Raw genomic sequence first — 12,198 nt, forward strand, 5'->3', positions numbered from 1 at the left:
GTCGTGAACAGGTGAGGAGGAGGAAAGACCCTTTCTGCCATGGGCTTGCGTGTTTCCAACACCACCCCTACCCCCCCCCCCCCCGAGATCCTTTCCGAGGAATAATCAAGGTGGTGGAAAGATGTGTGTGTTCCCCCAGAAACCTTTCTACGTGGAATACTTCTATTGAGGTCTGCAGCTAAAGATCTTTCTCCACCATGGGACTTAACTCTGGTACTGCAAATTTTGATTCTTCCGCCCTTCGAACCTGCAAATACTTCCGATCTCAAATTCCTGCCTTGGAAGACTTTATTTTTGGTGGGTTATTACTTCAGCCAGACAAATTTCAGAAATTCAGGCTTTATCGGTGAAACCGCCATACCTAATTTTTCATATAGATAGTTACGTTGCGAACTGTTACATCTCCTTTGCCCATAGTTGTATCAGAATCCAGCATTAACCAATCTATCAACCTAGTATTCTTTCCAGATTATACAAAGTTGAATGAATATTTGTGTTCACATGATGTGCCTAAATAATTACATTTCTACTTAACAGAACAAAGTACTTCAGAAAATCAGATCAGTTATTTGTTTCCTTTGCGGAAAAGAAATTGGGCAAGCCACTGTCTAGAGTTTCCCTAGCCAAATGGTTCGCTAATTGCATTTCTTTTATTTACAATAAATTTAATTTACTGTTGGCTAAGCAATTTGCATGCTCATTCTTACAAGATCCATAGCAGTTTCCTTAGCATTTCTTTCAGGAGCTTCCACGGGTGATATTTGTGCAGCAGCAGCTTGGGCTTCACCTCACACCTTCATATCTCATTACAAGCTAGACTTAGTTTCTAGAAGTAGGGCATCGTTTGATTCAGTGGTGCTCAGGAATATCCTTCCTTGAGGCCACCCTGGGATTAGAGTAGCTGGGGACTCTGTCCCATCAGTCGAGGATAGAATGAAAATTGACATCATCAGGTAAAGAAGTTATGTACCGACCATAACTTTCCATCTGCATTGCCCAATTTTCATTCCTCCACAACTCCCACCCACCAACCCTCATCCAGTGTCTGAAGAGTGAGTGGCTAGAGCTAACACAAGATCTAACGTAATGGGGGTGGTGCATTTTGGGGAAGGGAGAAGCGTGAGAGTTCAAGGTTGCCTCAAGCTTTTACAGCAGCCGAGTCGGATCAGAGGGCTCTGATCCAAACTCATCAGTCGAGGAGGAATGAAAATTGGACACCACAGATGGAACATTATGGTAAGTACATAACTTCTTTTTCTCTCTTTTGTGTGCACTTAGCTGAGTCATAGAAGTTCCATAAATGTGTTGTCATCCTTATTAGGCCTATAAAGAATTCCCTGTTGGAACATCTTGGTGGGCTACTCCTGTTTTACATAACCAGTCTTCCATTCTAATCCTTTCATATCATGATCCATGCTAGCAGTTTGTGAAGTAAAGTAATTATCCCTTTTTTGTAGATTTTCATACAGCTGTAACCCACCCAACCATTACACTACTTCAGGAAGTTTTGTGTGTTTCCTTTAACAGAATAACCTTCCATCTATTTTTAATAAGTTCTTTCATTATTGCTCTCGCCTTCACCTCTGTCTAACTTAACATTCTACACAGCATGTGCTGTAAGCTGTCTATTAGAATCTGTGCTTATGCCTGCACTGCTACTGGACTCCTTTGCCTTGGTATCATTCCTAGTCACGTGCAGGAAATTGCTTGTGAAGTTGTTAGGCAGTACGAATACCCCCCCCCCAAAAATCGGGCAGTAATGTGTTTTAACAGGTTGATAACCAAATAACTTGAACTATAAGGAAATGGATATTTATCCTCCCCAATAATCTCCGCAACCAAGAGAAATGCCTGTATATAAACTTTTTTTATTAATATACAGCAAATGTGTTCAAGGACTGGCTTCGTTTGTCACAACCAGCAAACCAGGCCTCCTCGGGGATATAGGTAGGTAACATACCAGAGATTAGTTTATAGTCATCGGACAACTAATGCTGGTAATCTCCTTATGGGCATGCTTTTCCTAATTCTAGGTCAGCTTCCATCTGTAGCACATACTGTATAATAACTAATGCTGGTAATCTCCTTATTATGGGCATGCTTTTCCTAATTCTAGGTCAGCTTCCATCTGTAGCACATACTGTATAATAATGCCCAGAGTGGCAAAGGCAGACTGTGTATTCTTTGTTACCAGATAGTCAAGGCAGCAAACCATTTAGGTGTTTCTGTACTGTCCAGAAGGTAATATCCCTTCCAAGGATTTCCTGGCTGTGTTCTGCTTACCCTGCACCTCTTGGTATCCTCTGCCCTTCTCACCATTTGGAGATTTTATTAGGGGAAATCACAGCTGGTCTATCCCTTTCGCATGAAAGACCTTAGATCACTAACTGTTGAAGTGCAAGTGGCATGAGAACATGTGGCCCTGGTTGCCAAAAACTGCTCAGGGTTCCCTTGTTGGATAAGAAACGGGCATAGGCTGTATCCTTCTGTTACAGCAAGTATCACTGGATATCTTAACTTCACCAAAAACCCAGCTCTTTGGCTTTCCTAATAAGGAGGGTAAAGGCTTTTCTGCTCTGAAAGAAAATACTATTGTAGTCTGGGGCTATTCTAATTTGCCTGTGTGCCATTTTTAAATTTTGACGCAAAAAAAGCCGCTCAATCTTCAGAATATGTTTAGGATTAGCACTTTAAGAATTTCATCAGAACAGTTCAAATCTTTACATGACTACTGTTTAAGTTGAATAATCACATGATCATAATAAACCAGTCAGTTATTACAGTGCAGTAGGAACAACACTGAAAGGCTTAAAACACACAAACTACATGTTTAAAAACACCTGTTAACATCAATATTAAATATGGACTACTCATAATTTGGCTGCTTTATAGCATAAAACTTCATTTATAGACATAGTGCGTAGGTGCTTCAGAAGCATTCACTAGTAACTGCTAGAACTGTTATGTATATTCCAGCTTGTCTTCCCGGCACCCCTCTGTCATTTATTTGTATTTTTTCCTAAATAAAAATACAGATGTTTTAAAACCCACATGCACACCTTAGAATGCTTACTTAGTGCATATGTAGTGTCATCTTTTTTAATTGCATAAACACTTTAATAAATTCTGGCCCTCAAATATCACTCAGTTTTGCCAACATAGAATACTGCAGCTAGCCAAATAAGCCACCCATCTAGTTAATCCTTAACTAGATAATGTTAAGTTGTCTATCTCGCCTTCATTCTTGCTGGATGGGTTCGGAGCCGACCTCGGCTCCGACTCGGCCACTCTAAAAGCTCGAGAGTTGGTTCCACCGGCTCGAGGCTCCCCTTATATCCCACAATGCTAGGCGTGAGTTACCCCAGATCTCGTTTGCCGCTACAGCGATCGAGGTGTGTTTTCTACCGGCTCCAGGTTAGTGAAAGTTTAGACTAGTTTAAATTCTTTAAACTTAGGCTAGTTAGTGTAAATTTCTTTACCACTTAGTGTAGTGGACTTGTTTATCCCCTTTTTATCTTTCCAGTCCCCTCCTTTTATAAAGAACACTAGTTCTTCCCTAAGGCCTTCGGGCCCTTCCTTCCCTTTCCTTAGAAGTGTGTATGTGTTTTACTTAGGGAATTTTATTAACTTACCTTTAGTTTTAAATAATTCCCTTTTAAACCTATCAGTGTAATCTGTGTGTGTGTTTTTGTGTGTGATTACACTTCGGGTTCCTTGAGTATGTCCAAGGATACAAAGGTCTCAGGCTTCAAGAAGTGTGACTCGTGCTGTCAGAAAATGTCTGACAGACGGTCACACTTCTTGTGTGTACTGCCTGGGACCTTTACACCTGCAGGACTCTTGTGCTGTATGCCATGGCTTCAGCCCTAGAGTCCTGCAGGAGAGAAAAAATAAGCTCATTTTGAGGGGCTTAATTAAGCCTGAAGGTTCCCTTCCTGTGTCTTCAGGGAAACCTTCTAAGGCTTCTAGGACCTCGGCTCCAGCTTCAGAGTCGAGGCCTAAGGGCTTTGAAGCCTACTGCTTCATCGGCTCCGGCTGGAGCCGATGAGTCTGTGACTGCTGTTTCAGTGGTTTCCTCGGCTCCGGCCGGAGCCGAGGCATTAGAGAGTCATAGGTCGGCTCCGATCATACCATCGGAGCCGACATCTAGAAAGAGATCGAGGTCACCGTCCCTTGGCTCCGTTCATTCAGCTCCAGCGTCTCCCCTGCTGTCTGAACGGAGCCATAGATCTCACTCCTCCAGGTCATCGAGGCTATCAGATCACGACCTCCAGAGGGTAGTGAGTAGACTTTTGAAGTCCGAGGCACTGGCCCAAATGCTCCAGAGTCCAACTCATCAGTCTATGCCTCAGCTTGTTCCAATTAATATTCCTCCTCCGACTCCTTTGAGCTCGGGCAGGCGTCGGAACCGAGACTGTGGTTGCGGCAGAGCCGATACATTTGTCTTCGGCTCCGTCGCCGGCTCCGATTTCTTCCTTTGAAGAATCTCGGCGCCGGGCTTCCCTCGTCGGCTCCGAGGGGGTGAGTGGCATCGGACCCTTGTCCGACCCCCCTCTCCCTCTCGGTGCTTCGGCGCTGGTGAGTTCGGCTCCGACATCGGCCTCGGAGCCATCCCTGTCGGTGCCGAGGGAGGTTCTCAGCTTCTCGGAGCGGGGACCTCTGGCTCTGCCTGACAGGGGTGCATTCGAGGTCATGCGAAGTGTGTTGGAACCTTGTTTGACTCCACAGTCTGCTCCGTCCGCCCCTCCCACTTCGGTGCCTTTGGTTATGTCGACTCACTCCCTCATCCCAGACCGCAGAGAGCAAGCTCCTCAAGAATCCCCTGTTGGGATCTCATCCTCTTCCGAGGCCTCTCCTGAATTGACAGGGGAGCCCCCTAGGAAGAGAAAGTGTAAGAGGAAGCACTTAGACTCACCTGAGTCTGTCACCTCTGACACAGATTTAGAGGATTCCGAGGGTTCCCCGTTCCCCTTCTGAAGATGTCTCTTCGCAGACATTCTAGAGATCCTGAAACAGAGGGAAATTGGCCAGCCCTTAACCCTTCGGAGGATGAATCTGTGTATCTTGAGGCGTTTGGCTCGCCCTTCCACCTCCTGGGTGTCCCCCTTTCATCCCCTCATGCAGGTGGTTGCAAAGAAGGCCTGGACGGCTCCTGATTCAGTGGACCCTACGCCCAGGAGACCCTCCAAATTTATAACAGCACCAACTGACAAGCAATTCCTCACAAAAGGTGTTTCTGTGGATGCTATGGTGGTAGCTGCTGCCACCAAGAAGGAACTAGCTGATCCTTCGGTGCCTGTCCATCCACCTAACAAGGAATCCAGGTCTATGGACAGGTACGGGAAGCGGATGTTCTCATCAGCGACCTTTGCAATGCGTTCGCTGAACTACCTATGCCATTTTACTCGTCTTCAAAGGGACTTAATCAAGGAAGCGAGTGATATGTTGAAGGATCCTACAGCTGTGGGTTTTCAAGACAAGATGAACACTCAGCTGGCTACCCTGAACTACATAGCTAACTCCTCCATGTGCCTTCTTTCTTATGCGGCTGATGGAGCGAGCAGGGCCGCAGGGACAGGTGTGGCCTTACGCAGGCACGCCTGGATGCGGTTATGCAACTTTGCGGACCCCTTTAAAACGTCTTTCACTAATTCCCCGTTTGATGGATCATCTCTTTTTGGTCCTCAAGTGAAAGAAACCTTGACTAGGTGCGAGACAGATGGCAAGACTCTTTCTGCCGTCGGAGTCCGTTTTTCTACTCCTTCTAGGCCTTACCCCAAAGGCCAGAAAAGTGGGAAAATGTGGTTCCGTAAACAATCTCAAGGGACTTCGCCTGACGCACAAAGTCGGTTCCCCGCCAGAGGCAGAGGGGGGAACAACAATGGTAGACGTCGCCCTAGAGGCAGGGGGGGGTCCGCAGAACCAGGGCAATCGTGAAGTCTTCTCTGATAAGCCCTTTCAGCATCCCTGAGGTGTTGCCCGACTGCCTACCTTCGGAGGCAGTCGGGGGAAGATTGTCACTGTACCCAAAAGCCTGGCTATCCCTGACTCAAGACAAATGGGTACAGTCCATCATTTCCGAGGGTATTCCATTCCCTTCTTTCGCATTCTAAACCAATCAAAAAAATCCCTTCCAGATGTTCCACCCGCTCAAAGGGATCTTGCAGCTTTGGAAATTTCAAAGCTGCTTGCAAAAAGAGCAATTCAGCCAGTTCCAGCAGACCAGCAAGGATCCGGAATCTACTCCAGGTTCTTAAGTTCCAAAGAAAACAGGGGACTGGAGACCAATTTTGGATCTCAGTATCTTGAACAAGTCAGTCAAGAAAACAAGATTTCGGATGGTCACGCTGCAGTCCATCCTTCCCCTTTTGGGAAAGGGAAGCTGGATGTGCTCTATAGATCTTCAGGATGTGTACTATCACATAAAAATGAAAAGACGCTCCAGAAGATTCCTCCGCTTCAGGCTGGGAACCAGTCATTTTCAATTCAGGGCCCTGCCCTTTGGTCTCACCACTGCCCCGGTGTTTACCAAATGCATGGCAGTGGTAGCTTCTCACCTGAGACGACAAGGATTCCAGGTGTTTCCATATTTGGACGACTGGCTCCTCACAGCTCCCACCAAGCATCTTCTTCTAATGGCCAGGGACTACACCTTTCGCACTTGTCGAAATTTAGGCATTTCAATAAATTTCGAAAGTCTGTTTTGTCGCCTTGTCGTACTATTACCTTCATAGGCGCAAATCTAGACACAGTCAACATGTCTGCAAGACTAACAGATCAGAGAATAACAGACATACACAAAATAGTCTCACTCCTCTTCAGCAGCAACAGAATCAAAGCCAGGCTAGTTCTGAAAGTGTTGGGGATTATGGCGGCTGCCATACCTCTGCTTCCATTAGCCAGATTCCACATGAGAATCCTTCAATGGATGCTCTTCACGCAGTGGTCGTACCAGCAACTTCCAATGTCTCACACCATTATGATCACGCAATCATGCAGAAATCATCTTCTGTGGTGGATGTCTTCCCCTCAGCTCTTATTGGGAAGACCCTTTGTTCCTTCCCCTCCGGTTGCTACTCTGACAACGAACCCCCCCCTGATCGGGTAGGGGGGGGGGCATTATCAGGGCAGAACTGTCCAGGGCACATGGCAACCAGACGAATGCCACTTGCACATAAATGTTCTAGAGATGAGAGCAGTGCTTTTAGCGTTGCAAGCCCTTCAAGACTCTCTTCCCTTGGGAACGATAGCAATCCAGACGGACAATATGCCTGTAGTGTGGTATATCAACAAACAAGGCGGAACCAGGTCCTACTCCCTGTGTCGAGAAGCACTCAGACTGTGGCAATGGGCGATTTCTTCTCAGCGTTTTCTGATAGCAACGCACATCCCCGGGAAGTCCAATCAAATCGCGGACAAGTTGAGCAGAGCTATCCTCATGCCTCACGAGTGGTCTCTGAAAGACTCTGTTGTGAGAGAAATTTTTCTCAAGTGGGGCCAGCCTTGCTGCAACCTTTTTGCTACTCCCCAAAACAGCAAGTGCAGAGATTTTTTCACTCTTTTCCCGTTACCAGGCCAACCCAGCAGAGACGCTCTAGTCCAGGTTTGGCCCCGGGGACTTCTGTATGCTTTTCCTCCCTTCCCACTAATCTCTCAAGTGATACAGAAAGCTATCACTCAGAAGGCTTCATTGATCCTCATTGCTCCGTACTGGCCTCGACAGGTTTGGTTCCCTTTTCTACATCAGTTTCTGTTGGAGCGACCTTGGCATCTGGACCTAGTTCCAGATCTTTTGATCCATCAGTCGGGTCAGTTTCATCGCTCCCTTCCCTCCCTGAACCTCACTGCTTGGTTCCTCCAATTCCAACCTTAGCCAGGCTTCCTCAAATATCTCACTCTGTTAGAGATATTTTGATAGCTTCCCATAAATCTTCCACTCAAAAGATTTATTTGAGTAAGTGGAAACGTTTCGCCTATTGGGCTCAAGGAAGGGACATAGATCCTTTCACTGCTTCCATCCAAATGGTCCTTGATTTCCTAGCTGAACTCTTCCATGCAGGTTCATCTCCTTCTACTCTTAAAGGTCAATTGGCAGCTATTTCTAACTTTCATGTGGGCATTTCAGATTCTGCCATCATGTCCCACAAGCTTTGCAAAGCTTTTTTGAAAGGAGTTTTTCTACTCAGACCTCCGATAAGAAATCCTCCTCCTCCTTGGGACCTAGATTTAGTTCTCAGTTCTTTAATTCTCTCTCCTTTTGAACCTGCAGCTTCCTGTTCTTTAAAATTACTATCATGGAAGACTCTCTTTCTAGTAGCTATTACTTCAGCTAGAAGAGTTTCAGAACTTCATGCACTCAGCTGCCGACCTCCTTATCTGTTGTTCCATAAGGACAGAGTATCTTTACGAACCAATCCATCCTTCTTACCAAAAATAGCCTCCTCTGCTAACCTAAATCAAAGCATTGACCTCCCGGTGTTTTTTCCAGAATATTCTAACAGATCTGAACAAAGATTGCATTGGCTAGATGTTCATCGTCAGTTAAGGTACTATTTGGATAGAACAAAACAATTCAGAAAATCTGACCAGCTGTTCGTCTCTTATGCAGAAGGCAGAAAGGGACTTTCAGTTTCAAAGGTATCCTTATCCAGATGGCTAACATCTCTGATCTCCCTTGTTTATGAAATTAGACACCAAAAGCTGCCTAGCAAACCTAAAGCCCATTCTACCAGAGCTTTGGCTACTTCTATAGCTTTCCAAGATAGACTGCCTATTGACACCATTTGTGCAGCGGCTACTTGGGCTACTCCTCACACTTTCATTTCTCATTATAAGCTGGATTTAGCCTCTAGACATAGAGCTAACTTTGGTTCCACTGTTCTCAAGAGTCTGTTCCGTTAGGCCACCCGGGACAAGGTGCTAGGGACGCGGTCCCATCCAGCAAGAATGAAGGCGAGATAGACAACTTAACATATAGAAGTTATGTTCTTACCATAACGTTCCATGTTAGTTGTCTTCTCGCCTTCTTCTTGCGTCCCACCCTCCTTCCCCCTGGCCTGGACAGACCTAGAGGAGTTTTGATTGTGACCTCTCTTTCTACCACCTCTGTACTTTAGGTATATGCTCTGCTGTGCATATTTCCTGGATCAGGATGTAGGTCACCCTTCTCTTCTCCCTTGTTTATAGAGGTGGACTTTGTTACTAGTTATTCTATTACTATTATAGGCTGGGCCTAGCTTACAAACGAGATCTGAGGTAACTCACGCCTAGCATTGTGGGATATAAGGGGAGCCTCGAGCCGGTGGAACCAACTCTCGAGCTTTTAGAGTGGCCGAGTCGGAGCCGAGGTCGGCTCCGAACCCATCCAGCAAGAAGAAGGTGAGAAGAAGACAACTAACATGGAACGTTATGGTAAGAACATAACTTCTATTTATCCTTGGAGAGACAGTAATTGTGGTATTGTCTAAAATAAACCTGCAATATGAGCAAGCTCCACATTTCTCTAGACCTTTTGGTGGGGCTTTAACCATGAACTTAGTTGCCTTGTTCTAAGAAACCCTTCAAATTCCTCTTAAACAAAGTTGTGGGCATCTCCTAGTGTACCCAGTAAGTCTACTGAGCTAAATATACTAGTCCAGTTCTTGAAAAACATTTTCTTTATTTCAGCAGCTATACTATTAAAAGGTAGAACCATAGCATGGCCATAATTCTTCGTACTGCCTTAAAGTTTTATTCCCATTGAAACCTGCAGTGATTTTTCTCATAATGGGTTGAAGTACTGAATAGATGATATTCCTGTGGAAGTTTGAAAGCTAGGAGGGAAGAAAAATATAGATCCGGAAGGTTTTGTTTAGCAGTGTTTTAAAAGGAAGGGAAGTGCCAGCATTCTGGAAGAAAGCTGTAGTGGCTGTAATACATAGGCCGTAAAAACCCAACTTCATATAGGCCATTTCAGTTTTAAACAATGATTGTAAAGTTTGTCTCTAATACTAAAAGAATGGCAAAGGTATTTCCCAAATTGGTATGTATGGATCAATGTGCTTTTTTTTGGAGTGGGGGACAAAAATTTGACAACATTAATAGAACAGTGATTATCCAGAGGAAGCAAAATGTAAGAAAATACTGCTGTTGGTGGGACTTGATTGATGAAGAGAAAGCATTTGACCAAGTAAGCTGGGATTTAGCTGGGATTTTGAGTAAGGCAGTAGAAGCATTTGCATTTCCTGATACAGTAAGGTTAATTAGGGGTGTGTGTGTGTATGTATGTATGTATATGTATATATATATATATATATATATATATATATATATACACATATAAATACATATATATATATATATATATATATATATATATATATATATATATATATATATATATATATATATATATATATATATATATATATATATATATATATATATATATACATACATATATATATATATATACATATATATATATATATATACATACATACATATATATATATACATACATATATATACATATATATATATACATACATATACATATATATATAAAAAATATATATATATAAATATAAAATGTGTGTTAATTAGGGTGTGTGTGTGTGTGTGTGTGTGTGTATATATATATATATATATATATATATATATAAAATGTGTGTTTATTAGGGTGTGTATGTATGTATATGTGTGTGTGTGTGTATATATATATATATATATATATATATATATCAAAAATTGAAGTGGGAGGGTTCCTGTAGAAGTTGAATAGAGAAACCAGACAGGGGTGTCCTCTTTCCTCTTTATCTGCATTGTATTTAGGGCCATTGACAAAGAAAATAAGGTACTCAGAAATTCAAAGCTAAAATGACATGGTAATAAAGAAAAGTTGGGTTTATTTGAAGACTTTTTTTTTTATCCGATAAAACCAGAAAAGGATGTCTCAGGAACATTCTGAGTTTCAAGTTTGTTTGAGAGATAAAACTAATACAGATAAAACAAAGGTTATAGCAGTAAAGTATGCACCCCATGCATGAATTGGTTCAGTTTCCATGTTTGAGGACATAAAATGAAATATTTAGGAGTGAGTTATAAAGGATTTTATAATGGTAGCCAAGAAGCATGTGGGAAGAGACTAAAGAGATAATACAAAAACTGAGACACTGGAAGCTCTTGAGAGTATGGATAGCAAGATACAAGCAGTGAAACTGTTTAGTCCGTTTAGCTTTGTATACATTTCAGGCATGTTTTTGTCAGCCATAGGAGAAGTTGCAGACAAGTAATAGAATTGAAGGATTTTATCTGTGTGGAGAGGAGGGTAAGGATCGCATGGGATAAGCTGATCTTCAGTAGATTAAGGTGGTTTATGATTACCTGATATGAAAAGATTGTAGAGCTGCACAGTTACGGCTCATACATGTTTATTAGTGAATGCTAGACTAACTGCTCTGAATGGCCACTTTTAGTCTGGGCAATATCCCAAGGTCAGAATCAAACCTTGTACTTTGTGAGGTAAAGACCTTAATCATCAAGCCAAATCCACTCCTTAAACTTTGAATGTGTAGCTATGATGCGTTATACCCATCCATAAGTACATAGTTTGCTGACTGAATATTTGCCTGTTATAAGCTTGGTCAGAATCAAGTCCTGTACCTTGAATCTGTGAAGTAAAGACCTTAACCATTATGCCAACTCCTCCTGCATAAGACATGCAGAAAGTTGTAATTTAAAGTATAAAGGGGGATAGAGAATGGGATTTAAATGCAGATCCTTAAGGGAGAATAACAGTCATACAGAATACAATATTCATAAAGTAGCAAAGTATTCTAAGATCTAAGCCAATGCAAGACTGGAGAAAAGAGATTCTGCCAATAAGGATGACTTTAAGGGGGTACAGGCAAGAGGGAGCCAATATTTACTGGAGAAAATTGACAAAGGAACCACAGTACTGGGACCAAATAACTAGAGGGATAGGTAATAGAATGGAAAGAGGCGAAGAAGCATTTGGACTGAAGGCTAGAGACTAGCTTTCCTATCGGACACTAGTGTTGGAGTGTAGACGAAGAGAAAGGGCTAGGAGAATCCTAAGAGAAAGATCTGCTCTGGTAGAGATTTTAGTTGAATGTAGAGCAGAAGCTGCTATTTATAAAAAGGGATTAGTAAGGCATATAAAATTGCTTGATAACTATAGGAATCAGGAGGGTAAAG

The 12,198-nt window shown here is 43.0% G+C and overlaps 1 protein-coding gene across 1 annotated transcript in view; it reads left to right on the forward strand.

The window, feature by feature from the left end:
- EIF2S2 (eukaryotic translation initiation factor 2 subunit beta) overlaps window positions 1-12,198 on the forward strand; it is a gene marked incomplete in the record, with an annotated part of 541,218 nt that overhangs the window by 517,755 nt on the left and 11,265 nt on the right.

This window comes from Protopterus annectens, chromosome 12.part0 (genome assembly GCF_019279795.1).
Source record: "Protopterus annectens isolate FY-2018-M chromosome 12.part0, PAN1.0, whole genome shotgun sequence".
NCBI classification, from domain to species: Eukaryota; Metazoa; Chordata; order Ceratodontiformes; family Protopteridae; genus Protopterus; species Protopterus annectens.